The sequence below is a fragment of the Arvicanthis niloticus genome, chromosome 7 (genome assembly GCF_011762505.2).
Source record: "Arvicanthis niloticus isolate mArvNil1 chromosome 7, mArvNil1.pat.X, whole genome shotgun sequence".
In the NCBI taxonomy this organism is placed as follows: domain Eukaryota; kingdom Metazoa; phylum Chordata; class Mammalia; order Rodentia; family Muridae; genus Arvicanthis; species Arvicanthis niloticus.
In genome coordinates, this window is record NC_047664.1 from 23,242,713 (window position 1) to 23,256,155 (window position 13,443).

Here is a 13,443-nt window from a genome sequence, read left to right on the forward strand (position 1 = left end):
TAAGCTCTTCCTAAAGACATTTCCCAAAACCTTTACAAGACACTATCCTGGACAAACAAGGCGTATCTGCCCAGCTAGTGCACCGTCACCCTGTGCCTTCTACTTGCTGGCTTAGTTGGCTTCCATCTCCATCTCTTTCCTGGAGCACTTGGGATTTACACATCATTGAAAACAGTTTGAGAAAGATGGTGTATGCCTCCCTTGAAAAGTGGATATGCAATATTCATTAATTAGACCCAAGTTTCTATAAAGAAAGAGACACATCTGTTATAGTCATTGCTTTAACCACATAGCCAACATACAGAAAGCTCTCAAAAAGTATTTGTTGAATGAATATAAATGAGTTTTTAATAATTTTCTATGCACACTGTCTCATTCATCATGAGTAACCAATATTTTAACTGCAAATTTGGATGAAGACCAAATTAGGGAATAGGAGAATAGGAAAGATACTTATGGTTAAAAAATTAATTTGATTTACATATGATACTTAAACTTTGAACCCATGCATTGCTAGCTGAATCTGGTCTTGGTGGTGTGTTTCATTTGGCTATCAGGGTTTTAGAAAAATGTGAACTTTATGCATAGAGACAGGCATGAATTGGTAGTTCAACATCTCTGTTACACCCAGGTGTCTCATCTCTTCTTGACCCTTGAAGCTCTTACCTTGTCTCTGAAGACAGAGTTTCAGCCTGCTAGAGAGGGATCCATGGACGTTAAAAACATATCTTGACATAATACAGTTTCAGTTTTGAGTCCCGTGATAGTTGATCTCAATAATCAACTTGACTGAATTTATTTATCATTTAGGAGACACACCTTTGGGCATGTATTACCAGGGAAAATTAACTAAGTGTGTGTAGGGGCTGGCAATCTACTCTCCATGTAGGCAGCAGCATATAGAAAACAGCCTAAAGACAAAAAGTTCCAAGGAAAAAGCACAGGTGAGTGAAAGTGTCAACTTGATCAGGTTTACAGTTTACATGGAAACACTCCTTTTATGTGCCTATGAGGATATATTGAGAGAAGTTTCACCGAAGGGGGAAGAGCCACACTAAACATGGGCTGCATCATGGATGGTCAGCATCCATGAGAGTGGCAATTCATCTCCTTTCCTTTCTGGTTGCAGACATAATGCTTCAGGCGCTTTCCACAACTTCCCTGCCACGAGGTACTGAATCCTCAAGCTATATGAGGAACAAACAAAGAAAAAAAATCCTGCCATTCTCTTCCTTAAATTTCTTTTATCACAGCAACAAGAAAAGTAACAGAGTACTTCTGCTGCCATTTCTTTCTGAGTGTGTTTGTCCTTGCCACTGTGTCTCCCATGGACCCGACCTCAGACCTTCATCCAATGTGACCTCTGTGCAGTGACTCTCCAGGCTCTCAGTACCTTAATGGGACTGCTGAGTTGGCCACATTCTTGGGCTGAGCTGTACTCTGGGCATTCTGCTCCCCCAGCATGCAAATGGCCACTATCAGACCACCCAACTGCCATTCTGTAAATCACTCTAGTCTTAGTGTCTCCTTTTCCTCTGGCTCCCTGCCATGTCTGGCTGATTTTTTTGTAACAGGGCATATTCAGCCATTCCTACTTTTGTTCTTCCCTTTTTGATTACATGTGTGAGTGTGAGTATGAATGTGTGTGTGCTATGTGTGAGTTTATGCATGTGTCAAACATGCATGCCAAAGCCAGAGGTGGAAATCTTTTCTATTGGTCATTACCTTATTATTATTTGTTTTTAAACAAAGTCTCTCATTGAACCTGAAGCTAACTAATTGACTAGAATTATCTAGAATGGCTGGCCAGTGAGTCTCAAAGACCTGTCCATCTCTACCCACCCTGTCACCATGTCTAGCTTTTATGTGGATGCCAGAGATTTGAACTCTGGACTTCATACTTACATGGCAAGCACTTCACTAACTGAACTATTCCCCAGACTGTTGTGACTATATTTTAGCTCAAGAAATATGTTTTCAGCCCTTGGTATTAAGGATTCACACAAAAGAAGTATCCAGTCAAACATTACTAATAATGAATCATAAAAAAAATTGTTTCAAAATGATGCTTTGATATGTACCATTTCTTAAAGGTGAAAGCAATGCACACAATAATGAGATACATGTGTTTCTCATTTTTACATAAAGAATTAAATCTTTTCTTGATATCTGATATTATAGGCAAAAGTATGTTCAGGGACATTTCAGAAGTTGTTAGAAATTCTGTCCTAATCACCAGCCAAAATTCACTTAATCATTTTTTTTAAAATGTAATTCAGGAACTCAAATAGCTCTTTCGTATTTATTTATTTATTTATTTATTTATTTATTTATTTATTTATTTATAGACAGAGTATTTCTTTGCATAGCCTTGATCTTGATTTTCCTGGATCTAGCTTCATAGACCAGACTGGCCTTGAGACATGCCTGCTTCAGCCTCCAGAGTACAGGGATTAAAGGCATGCTCCACCACTGCCTGACTTCAAATAATTTTGAAAATCAAATAACATAATATAATCCAAAGATGTGCTAATTACCTTCTGAGAAATGATGTTATGGATACACTAAATGTCTTTTTAAGAATAGTTTAACCATTGTGTTTCATTAAGAGTATAGTTCAGTCCCAAGAAATAAACTGGAGTAGCAATTCTAATTTCAAATAAAATCAACCTTCAACTAAAAGTTATCAAAAAAATATAACAAAGGACACTTCATACTAGTCAAAGGAAAAATCTACCAAGAAGAACTCTCAATTCTTGAACATCTATGCACCAAATGCAAGGGCACTCACATTCAGAAAAGAAATTTTACTAAACCTCAAAGCACGCATTGCACCTCACATAATAATAGTGGGGGATTTCAACACCCCACTCTCAGCAATGGACAGATCATGGAAACAGAAAATAAACAGAGACAAAGTGGAATTAATGGAAGTTATGAATCAAATGGATTAAACAGATATCTATAGAACATTTCATCCTAAAACAAAAGAATATACCTTTTTCTCAGCACCTCATGGTACCTTCTCCAAAATAGACCATATAATTGGTCACAAAGCAGGCCTCAACAGATATAAGAATATTAAAATAATCCCTTGCATCCTATCAGATCACCATGGATTAAGGCTGTTCTTCAATAATAACAAAAACAATGGAAAGCCCACATACACGTGGAAACTGAACAATGCTCTACTCAATGATGACTTTGTAAAGGAGAAATAAAGAAAGAAATTAAAGACTTTTTAGAATTTAATGAAAATGAAGGCTTGTCATACCAAAACTTATGGGACACAATGAAAGCAATGCTAAGGGGGAAAAGTCATAGCTCTAAGTGTCTACAAAAAGAAACTGGAGAGTATACAGTAGCACACCTGAAACAACACACCTGAAAGCTCTAGGCAAAAAAGAAGCAAATACACCCAAAAGGAGTAGATGGCAGGAAATATCAAACTCAGGGATAAAATCAACCAAGTAGAAAAAAAAAAAGAACTATACAAAGTATCAACAAAAACAGGAGCTGGTTCTTTGAGAAAATCAACAACATAGATAAACTCTTAGCCAGACTAACCAGAGGGCACAGAGACAGTATCAAAATTCATAAAATGATAACTGAAAAGGGAGACATAACAACAGAAACTGAGGAAATTAAAAAAATCATCAGATCCTACTACAAAACATTAAACAAAATGGAGAGAAACTTGAAGCAATCCCACTGAAATCAGGAACTAGACAAGGCTTCCCACTCTCTCCCTACCTATTCAATATAGTACTGGAAGTCCTAGCTAGAGCAATCAGACAACAAAAAGAAGTCAAAGGGATACAGATAGGAAAGGAAAAAGTCAAAATATCACTATTTGCAGATGATATGATAGTACACTTAAGTGACCCCAAAACTTCCACCAGAGAACACCTAAACCTGACAAACAACTTTAGCAAAGTGGCTGTTTATAAAATTAAATCAAATAAATCAGTAGTGTTCCTCTACTCGAAGGATAAACAGGCTGAGAAAGAAATTAGGGAAATGACACCCTTCACAATAATCACAAATAATATAAAATACCTTGGTGTGAATCTAACCAAGCAAGTAAAAGATCTGTATGACAAGAACTTCAAGTTTCTGAAGAAAGAAATCAAAGAAGATCTCAGAAGATGGAAAGATCTCCCATGCTCATGGACTGGCAGGATTAACTTAGTAAAAATGGTCATCTTGCCAAAAGCAATCTACAGGTTCATTGCAATCCTCATTAAAATCCCAACTCAATTCTTCACATAGTTAGAAAGAGAAATTCTCAAATTCATTTGGAATAAGAAAAAACCCAGGATAGCAAAAACTATTCTCAACAATAAAACAACTTCTGGAGGAATCACCATCCCTGACCTCAAGCTGTACTACAGAGCAATAGTGATAAAAACTGCACGGTATTGGTAGAGACAGGCAGGAAGATCAATGGAATAGAATTGAAGACAAAGAAATGAACCCACATACCTATGGTCACTTGATCTTTGACAAAAGTTCTAAAACCATCCAGTGGAAAAAGGACAGCAATTTTTAACAAATGGTGCTGGTTCAACTGGAGGTCAGCATGTAGAAGAATGCAAATCGATCCATTCTTATCTCCTTATACAAAGCTCAAGTTGAAGTGGATAAAGGACCTTCACATAAAACCAGATACACTGAAACTAATAGAAGGTGAGGAAGACCCTCGAATACCTGGGCACAGGAAAAAAGTTTCTGAACAGAACATCAATGGCTTATGCTCTAAGGTCAAGAGTTAACAAATGGGACCTCAGAAAATTGCAAAGTTTCTGTAAGGCAAAAGACATTGTCAACAGGACAAAACAGCAACAAACAGATTGGGAAAAGATTTTTACCAATCCCACATCCGATAGAGGGCTAATATTCAATATATACAAAGAACTCAAGAAATTCGACTCCAGACAACCAAATAACCCTATTAAAAATGGGGTACAGAGCTAAAGAAAGAATTCTCAACTGAGGAAACTTGAATGGCCGAGAAGCACCTAAAGAAATGTTCAGCATCCTTAGTCATCAGGAAAATGCAAATCAAAACAACCCTGAGATACCACCTCACACCAGTCAGAATGGCTAAGATCAAAAACTCAGATGATAGTAGATGCTGGTGAGGATGTGGAGAAAGTGGAACACTCCTCCATTGTTGTTGGGATTGTAAGATAGTGCAACCACACTGGAAATCAGTCTGGTGGTTCCTCAGAAAATTAGACATAACATTACCTGAGGACCCAGGTATACTACTCCTGGGCATATACCCAGAAGATGCTGGGTATATAACATATAACAAGGACATATGCTCCACTATGTTCTTAGCAGCCTTATTTATAATAACCAGAAGCTGGAAAGAACCCAGATGTCCTTCAACAGAGGAATAGATACAAAAAATGTGGTGTACATTTATACAATGGAGTATTACTCAGCTATTAAAAACAATGACTTCATGAAATTCTTAGGTGAATGGATGGAACTAGAAAGTATCATCCTGAGTGAGGTAACCCAATCACAAATGAACACACATGGTATTCACTCACTGATAATTGGATATTAGCTCAGAAGCTCGCAATACCCAAGACTCAACTCACAGACCACAGGAAGCTCATGAAGAAGGAAGACCAAGTGTGGGTGCTTCGGCCCTTCTTAGGAGTAGCAAAATACTCAAGGAAGCAAATATGGAGACAAAGTGTGGGACAGAAACTGAAGGAGGGGCTGTCTGGAGACCATTCCACCTGAGTATCTATCTCATGTGCAGTCACTAAAGGTAGACACTGATGTGGGTGTCAGGAAGTGCATGCTGACAGGAGCCTGATATAGCTGTCTCCTCAGAGGTCTGCCAGAGTCTGACATATTCAGAGGCAGATGCTCATAGCTAACTATTGAACTGATCAAGGGGTTACTAATGGAGGAGTTAGAGAGAAGGAGCTGAAGAAGCGGAAAGGGTTTGTGTCCCCATGAGGAGAGCAACAATACCAACCAACCAGAGCTCCCAGGGTCTAAACCACCAGCCTGGGAGCACATAGGGAAGAACCCATGGCTCCATCTGTATATGTAGGGGAGGATGGCCTTGTCAGGCATAGGTGAGAGAGGAGATCCTTAGTCCCATGAAGGCTGGATGCTGACTGTGGGGGAATTCGAGGGTGGGGAGGTGGGAGTGGAGGGGGTGGAAGGCTCATCCTCATAGAAGCAGGAGAAGGGGAGATGGAATAGGGGGGTTCCTCGGAGGGGGGAATGGGGTAAGGGGATAACATCTGAAATGTAAGTAAAATATCCAATTAAAAAAAGAGTATAGTTCAGAAGATACAGAAGGCTAAGATATTTCCTTCAGTGCTTTTGGGTATGCGGATGTATTTAATATGAAGGGAATCTGTTACATGCTCAGAACCAAGGCAGCAGTGAGCTTTCATCATGTGACACAGGTGAGTCTTACCAGAAATAGCTTGCATTTGTTTCTTATTTGATGTTGAGTTAATTTTTGATTATTGTGCATTCAGAACATTTTACTGTCACCAATTTATTCATAGCCCACTTTTAGTGAGGTAACTCATCCTGGGTTGTGACCTTGGGTTTAAGAAACTCCAGAGAGCCCTGCCTACTACAAACTCTATGTTTCCCATTTCCTAACTACAAATTTGGAGAAATTATTAACTTCTATAAGCCTTACGATTCTCATTTGCCAAAAATCAAAGCTGATAATAGTTTGTGCTTCCCAAGGACCCGATGATAGAATTACAGAGACTGTTGAAGATATACCTATTGTGTAGTAAATGTTCCACAGATGTTATTTTTAAAAAATGAGAATAATTAATTTAAAAATTGAAATTTAATTCTCTGACAATTTCATACATACATATATATATAGAATGTATTTTGATCACACTAACTTCATCTATCATCTCTCGCTCTTCTCCAAACCCTTTATTCTCCCAACAAACCCCATTCCCACTTTCTTTATTTTTGTGTGTATGTTGTGAGAGAGTTTAATCAGAGTTGCTTGCATGAACATGGGCATGAAGTTATTTACTGAAGCATGGGAAACTTACCAGTGGCTAAACCACTGAAGAAAAATTATTCTTGCTCTCCCAGGAACCCTTAACTGTTAATAACTCTGAAGCTAAGGGGGGGGGGGGAACTTGTGAGCCCCTCTTTAATCCATGATAGAATTTTATGTGTCCCATTTCAGTAGATCTTATGCAGTTAAGCATGGTTTCTCTGTGTTCCTAAGGGCGATGGTCACACCATGTTCGGAAGATGGTATTTCACATCTCTCCTCCACATGCTCCAGGTTCTATCTTCTTCCCATGCCCTCTTCCTCCATGTTCTCTAAACCTTGGAAAAGGTAATATAGATGCTCCATTTAGGGCTGAGCACATACACGAGTCACTTACCCTTAGCACCTTGACATGTTTCCAGTCTTTACAATAATTACTGTCTACTGAAAAAAATAAAGCTTCCCTGACCAAGGTTAAGAGCAGCACTATTCTATGGCTCTAAACAGAAATATTTAGAAGGCAGCTTGACATGTGCTGTTGGCAAAACAATATAATAAGAGGTTGTTCCTTGTGCCTAGTTATTATAAAAGTCTATCTTCTCTTAAAGCTATTCAAGACTTCCCCTGTAACTTCAATTTTTTCAAAAACTCATTTTTAATGATGGCTCTTAAATGCTTTAGCCTCCCTTTTAGCCACCCATCCACCTGAAGAAGTAGAAGAGATAAGATACGGGGGAAAAGGATCTGCTTAAAAATTGTTCTTTGGTACAATTCCTGTCTGTGTGTCCTGTCTTGTTCAGCTCACAGGTCAGCAATGGCAGTGCGATCCTCTCCATGGATACACCAGCAGTCCAATTCAGTAGAGTCAGGATAGCAAACACGAATGGCACTACCTAGCCAGGCCTCAGCCTGGGCTCAAGTCAGCAGGAGGGACCAGGAGGGACACCAGGAGCAGTTCTCAGCTGTGCCTCTCTCAGCAAAGTGAAGATCAGCGAAGTCCTAAGACCAACAAGCATTGTACAGGTAGCTCTATAAGCAAACCAAGCTCAGTCCCCATTAGTAGCCATCAAGTCCTTTTATACTCTTTCCAAATAGCATGTGTGTCCTCCACAAGTCTTGCCGCAGCATTCGAGTCTATCTCAGCTGACATCACTCTACCAATCAACCCAAGTCCAGAGAAGCAGAAAGAAACTGCAGCACACTACCAGAAGGGTGTGTGTGTGTGTGTGTGTGTGTGTGCGCGTGCGCGCGTGCGTTTTTCTCTATGGACTCCTGACAAATGCAGCTCAACTACTCAATGTAAGGCAGACCAAAACACGCATGTTGTTAGCAAAGAATCTTTCATCACATTTCCTTTTATGTGCTTGCCTTAGCAGAATATCCTCTCTCTTGTGTCTGCTTCATTAAACCCTTCCTTCACGAGTGTTCCTTAGTTTTCCACCTGTGTCCACTTCAGCTAAATGTTCCTTCACGTGTTTGCCCTAGCAAAACACCATCCAACACAACTGACTTTCCATAGAACCCTTAAATTTCTTCTTTATTCCTCTATTTTAATTTCCTTTAGAACTTACCTTAATCTTTGATACCCTTCCTTTTATCTATCACCACAATCGCATGCATGAACACATGCAGCAAGGCAGGTGAATAAATACTCAATACTGTTGTTAGATTGACATGTGAACAAATCATATTGTCTGTATTCCAGACCTTGATGTGACCAGAAGATTGTAATATGTTGTGATATGGCTCACCTGGATGCCCTCCCAGCTTTCACATAGTAGGTTATCTAAAGGCTATTTGTTGAGTTGCACAGAACATATTACTATTTAGGTACACTACAAAAAGACACAAGTAGAAGTCACATCTTTTTTTAAATAATAAAAAAAAAGGTCGTTAGAGAGATTGGTATGTACCATCTGTCTTAACATCTGCTTTGGGCTCAAATGATATAGTTCTTCAAACCTGGAAAAAGCAAAATGTAGAGTTTGATGCAATGGTGCATTAAGTAGGGTTGATAGTTTTCCTGTTCTTCTAGAAGCTTTGTATGTCTTGTGGCATCAAAGACCACTTTCAATTTTAGAAGACACCTAGTTGAATCATGATGATATCATGGCCTTTCTTTTATCCTAGTGTGCATGTGTGTGTGTGTGTGTGTGTGTGTGTGTGTTTACTGGTTAAGCTTCTTCTGCTTGCTAAGATACATGGACATAGTAATGCAACGGGTCTGGAAACATCAGCTCTTTGTTGCATATCTTGTATGTGGTTGTGGTAAACTGCTATGAGAGACAGTCATGGCATCACAAGTCAAGCGCAAAGCCCTTGGGTGGGTAATCAACTGAATGAACATATGGACTTCTAACCATGAAGGAAGTATGATCATGTAAATGTCCTGGAAACCCAAGCTCCAGGAAAAACATGCAGCTCTGAGACTCTGGCACTCCAGCTTCCAGCAAGTGGCTCAGTGTGATCATTTTCTAAGGTTTCCAGAAGAAATCTGGGTCTTGCTAACAGCAGGTGAGAGGCAGATGAGGAAATGCCAAACTATCTTTTTGAGAAGCAGGATCTACATGCTGTTTTTAAAGATCTGCTTTGTGAATGTAGAGAATAGCTAAATCTTGAGTTGTTAAATTTTAATGCCTAATCTTGTTCATCCTCTTTGTCTCCCTGTAGTATCTTAAAGTAAAAGTGCCTCTCAAACAAAGATACACACTCGTCACCAGGGGTGATTATAAAGTCTTCAGAGTGCTGGGATCTCCAGCGACAACACACTGTAGGTCCTTAGATCCCACTGAGCAGCTAGGGCTTGATATCTGAACCCAAATCTTACATCAAAATTGGGGTGCAATGGGTGAAGAGCTATAGCAATACCTACCTTCTGACAGTATTGTATTTCTCAGAGTCTAAGACTTATTTCTTCATATTTCAGTATTTCTGACCTTGGTCTGTGGCAGTCACATTAAAAACCATACATTTACACGGTCAAACAGAAGGTGATTGGCAGAATGTGTGAAATGAGTGGTCTGCTGAATGCCTTCATGTCCTATCACCTCAGTGCTCTGTGTTGGTGAGATCACTTGGGGATCAAAGTTTATATTTGTCCATTTGGCCACACAGAGAATTCATCTGGAAAACTTTTGAAAATCTCCCTGTCTAGGACCCATATCCAGAGATTTGACACAATTTTTCTCCTCAAATGATTCTATTGTACAGCAAAGCTCAAGAAATGCTGGGTATTGAAACATCTTTACAATGATCTTGCAGTCCCAGACACTGACCTAGGACATCATTGTGTGTGTATCAAATAGCAGAACTCAGAAGTCATCACATGACTCAGAAGATGTCATAGCTTAAAGAGGTGTGTAGTTGGAGAGAGTGTTTCATTTGTGCAGTGGTCCTTTCCCAGTGAAGAGCTTCCTGACTTTGTCTCCCTCAGGGACACTCTTTCCAATGAGATAGCAAATGAGTACGCTTATCCAAGTCAGAAAAGTTCTGGTTTTAAGAAATGAAAGTTGGATTACTAGTAGAGTGAAATAGGTAGGTAGGTAGGTAGGTAGGTAGATAGATAGATAGATAGATAGATTCTGGTTTTCTTCTGTGTGTCTTCAAATGATACCAACCATCAGGAGACAGGAAGCAGTGTTGTGTGCTAGGTTATAAAAACAAAATACATTTTTTTTTTAGTATTAAAAATGTGGCCAAGAGTGGGTCCAAAAGTTGAATTCCTTCCTAATCTGAAAATGCTTGGAATCAGAACCAAGCTGTTATACTGAATTAGAACGTGATCTCTTATAGAGTACTTCTATATGACTTAACAATGAAACAAAGTTATTATTTCTTTCTAAATCTATGGTATGACATTAGACCCTTTGGATTTTAGACTTGAGAACAAAAGTTGAAGAAGTATAAGGTAGACACAATGACCTTGTTGAAACCAGGACTATGTTAGTCATTTCACCTTAAGTGGGTATTATGTCATCCCTCTTTAGCAGAAATAAGCAATAGAGCTCTGAGGATCCATTCACATTTTCTATAAAACACTTTAGGAGAATGTTGGGAGCCGACTTTTAGCAGAAAGCGGCTATCAGCTTTGCAGCCATCTTGAGCCATATACCCTGACATGAGACTTGTTTTTCAACAGCCTACAACAGCTGAAGCACACTCTGATATCCAACATATTTTGTTTTGCTGTTTACTGCCCCCAGCTGCAAGGCACACGTGGTAGCCAAGCCTGCAAGGTATGCAGTTCACGTGCTGTCCACGTGCTATCCATGCCATACATGCTTATAAGGTGCACATGGTATCCACGCCTGTAAGGCTTACGTCATATCAATACCTGCAAGGCACGTGGTATCCACTCGCCTACAAGGCACGTGGCAAAAGCGTATAAATGTCCCAGATTTCCCTTCAATAAACGAGACTTGAGACTTGATCAGAACCTCTGTCTTGTCTCCATTCTTTGCGTCTCTTCCCCTTTATTCTCCCTCTCTCTCTCTCTCTCTCTCTCTCTCTCTCTCTCTCTCTCTCTCTCTCTCTCTCTCTCGACCCTGACCTGAAGACTGGGCTGGGAAACAGTGGCCGCCAAGCGTGGAGTGGAGAGGGCCACAACAGGAGAACTGTGCAGAAAGTGTGTCAGCTGAGACATACCAACAAAGCTAGGAATAGCTCTGAGGCCAAACTAAATCAGCGCTTGGCTCACTATGTTCCTGGGAACCATACACTCTAGAGGATACCCCCAATGACACAGGAATGGTACATGGAGCAGAGATGAAAGAAGATAGTTGCAGGTACAAAGAAGTGCTTGCTTGCCAATGCCTGTACTCAAGTAAGCACCCCTCCCCTAGTAAGACAGTAGTTAATCCCAAAAAGCCCTGAATTTTTTCCCCCCAACATCCAGGGTAATTGGTGTCTGGCATCTGTTAACAATGGGATTACTTTGGATATGACTGGTTAAACTTGTTCACTATAAGAGGGGACTTAGAGCAGTTATCTAAACAGATAGTGATGTTGAAAACTCCTTAGATGTGGAGCTAAGAGATATTCAAACATATTGGGAGTGGTGTGCAGACTCTTGACAGATAAAACATGCAAAACTGCTGAGGTGTACACAACTCTGCTATACTTTCACCTTGTTATCTATCAGTCAGAGAATGGGGCATATTCGAAGCAAGGGTCCTTGATTCCTTCTGGCTTGGTCCTGAGGCTTACAGTCTGCTTCCCGCCATGCGTGCGTGCGCGAGTGTGTGTGTGTGTGTGTGTGTGTGTGTGTGTGTATGTTTGTGTGTGTAGATGTGTGTGCATTTTTATACATGTGCATATACTTTATTATTATGTCTTACTGTTTATGTCTTTCTACTAATAACATTAAGAATAATTTAATATTCTAATTCATATTTGACTCACAGTTCAAAAAGTCTTTGTCACAGTTTTAAAAACCAATTTTCTAACCTTATAATCAAATCAAGTTCCACAAATTGTCTTTCTCTAGTCTTTCTGATTATAAAACAATCCACGCCTTTTGTTTGTCTTCTGTGATCTGAGTCTGTTTGAATCTCACAGCCATTTGTTAACAGAAACCACCCATTGTTTTCATTGTTATTTTTTTCATTTCCAGCGTCTCCAGTTTTTAATTGACTATTTAAGATGTTTATTCTCTACTCATATGTCTTTCCTATCTCTAAGTTATTTAAATACTTTGTTCAGTTCTATTCCAAACCTAGGAATTCCTGCACTTACAATTCCTGGAAGTCTTTCTGGTATTTCATTTTGGGACTCACTTCATTTAGTGATTGAGCTAATTTTTTTAATAAAGAGTGCTTAGTTTACTGAAGTAAATCCTAAATAGACGGTATCTTCCTCTAAAAATATTGTATTTCCTTCTTTCCTTCACAGGGATCCACTGTGTGTGTGTGACACATAAATATACACAAATACACACACACACACACACACACACACACACACACACACACACACACACACACATTTCTTCTCTCAGTTCAGAGTTTCCTTTCTATGGAATAGCATGTGTTTGAACCTGGCTATTCTTTCTCCAACTGGAAAGGCAGTTGAGAAATGTAACTTTCACTGTGGCTGCTTTCTCTAGCCTGTCATTTCTCTGAGATCTGAACACTTCCTGTTCTCCCATCTGGTATGTGTCCATCTAGTCATCTGTTCTCCCATATGACTATTAACCCCCAGAGCCTTACACTTCAAACAGCATTGGCTGCGGGGGCAGACCCAGCTTCCCCATGAGCTCAACACCCTAGTCTCAGCTCAGCAGGCAGCTTTTCACCCATGTGATGCAATCTCAGCTGTGCATAAGAAATGTTGTAATTGAATCTGTGCTGGGGGTTCTGTAGTAGGGGGATGTCAGAGCAGCTGACCCTCCACTCCACACTGCTGGAGGCAGCCCCCTACCTAGCTCT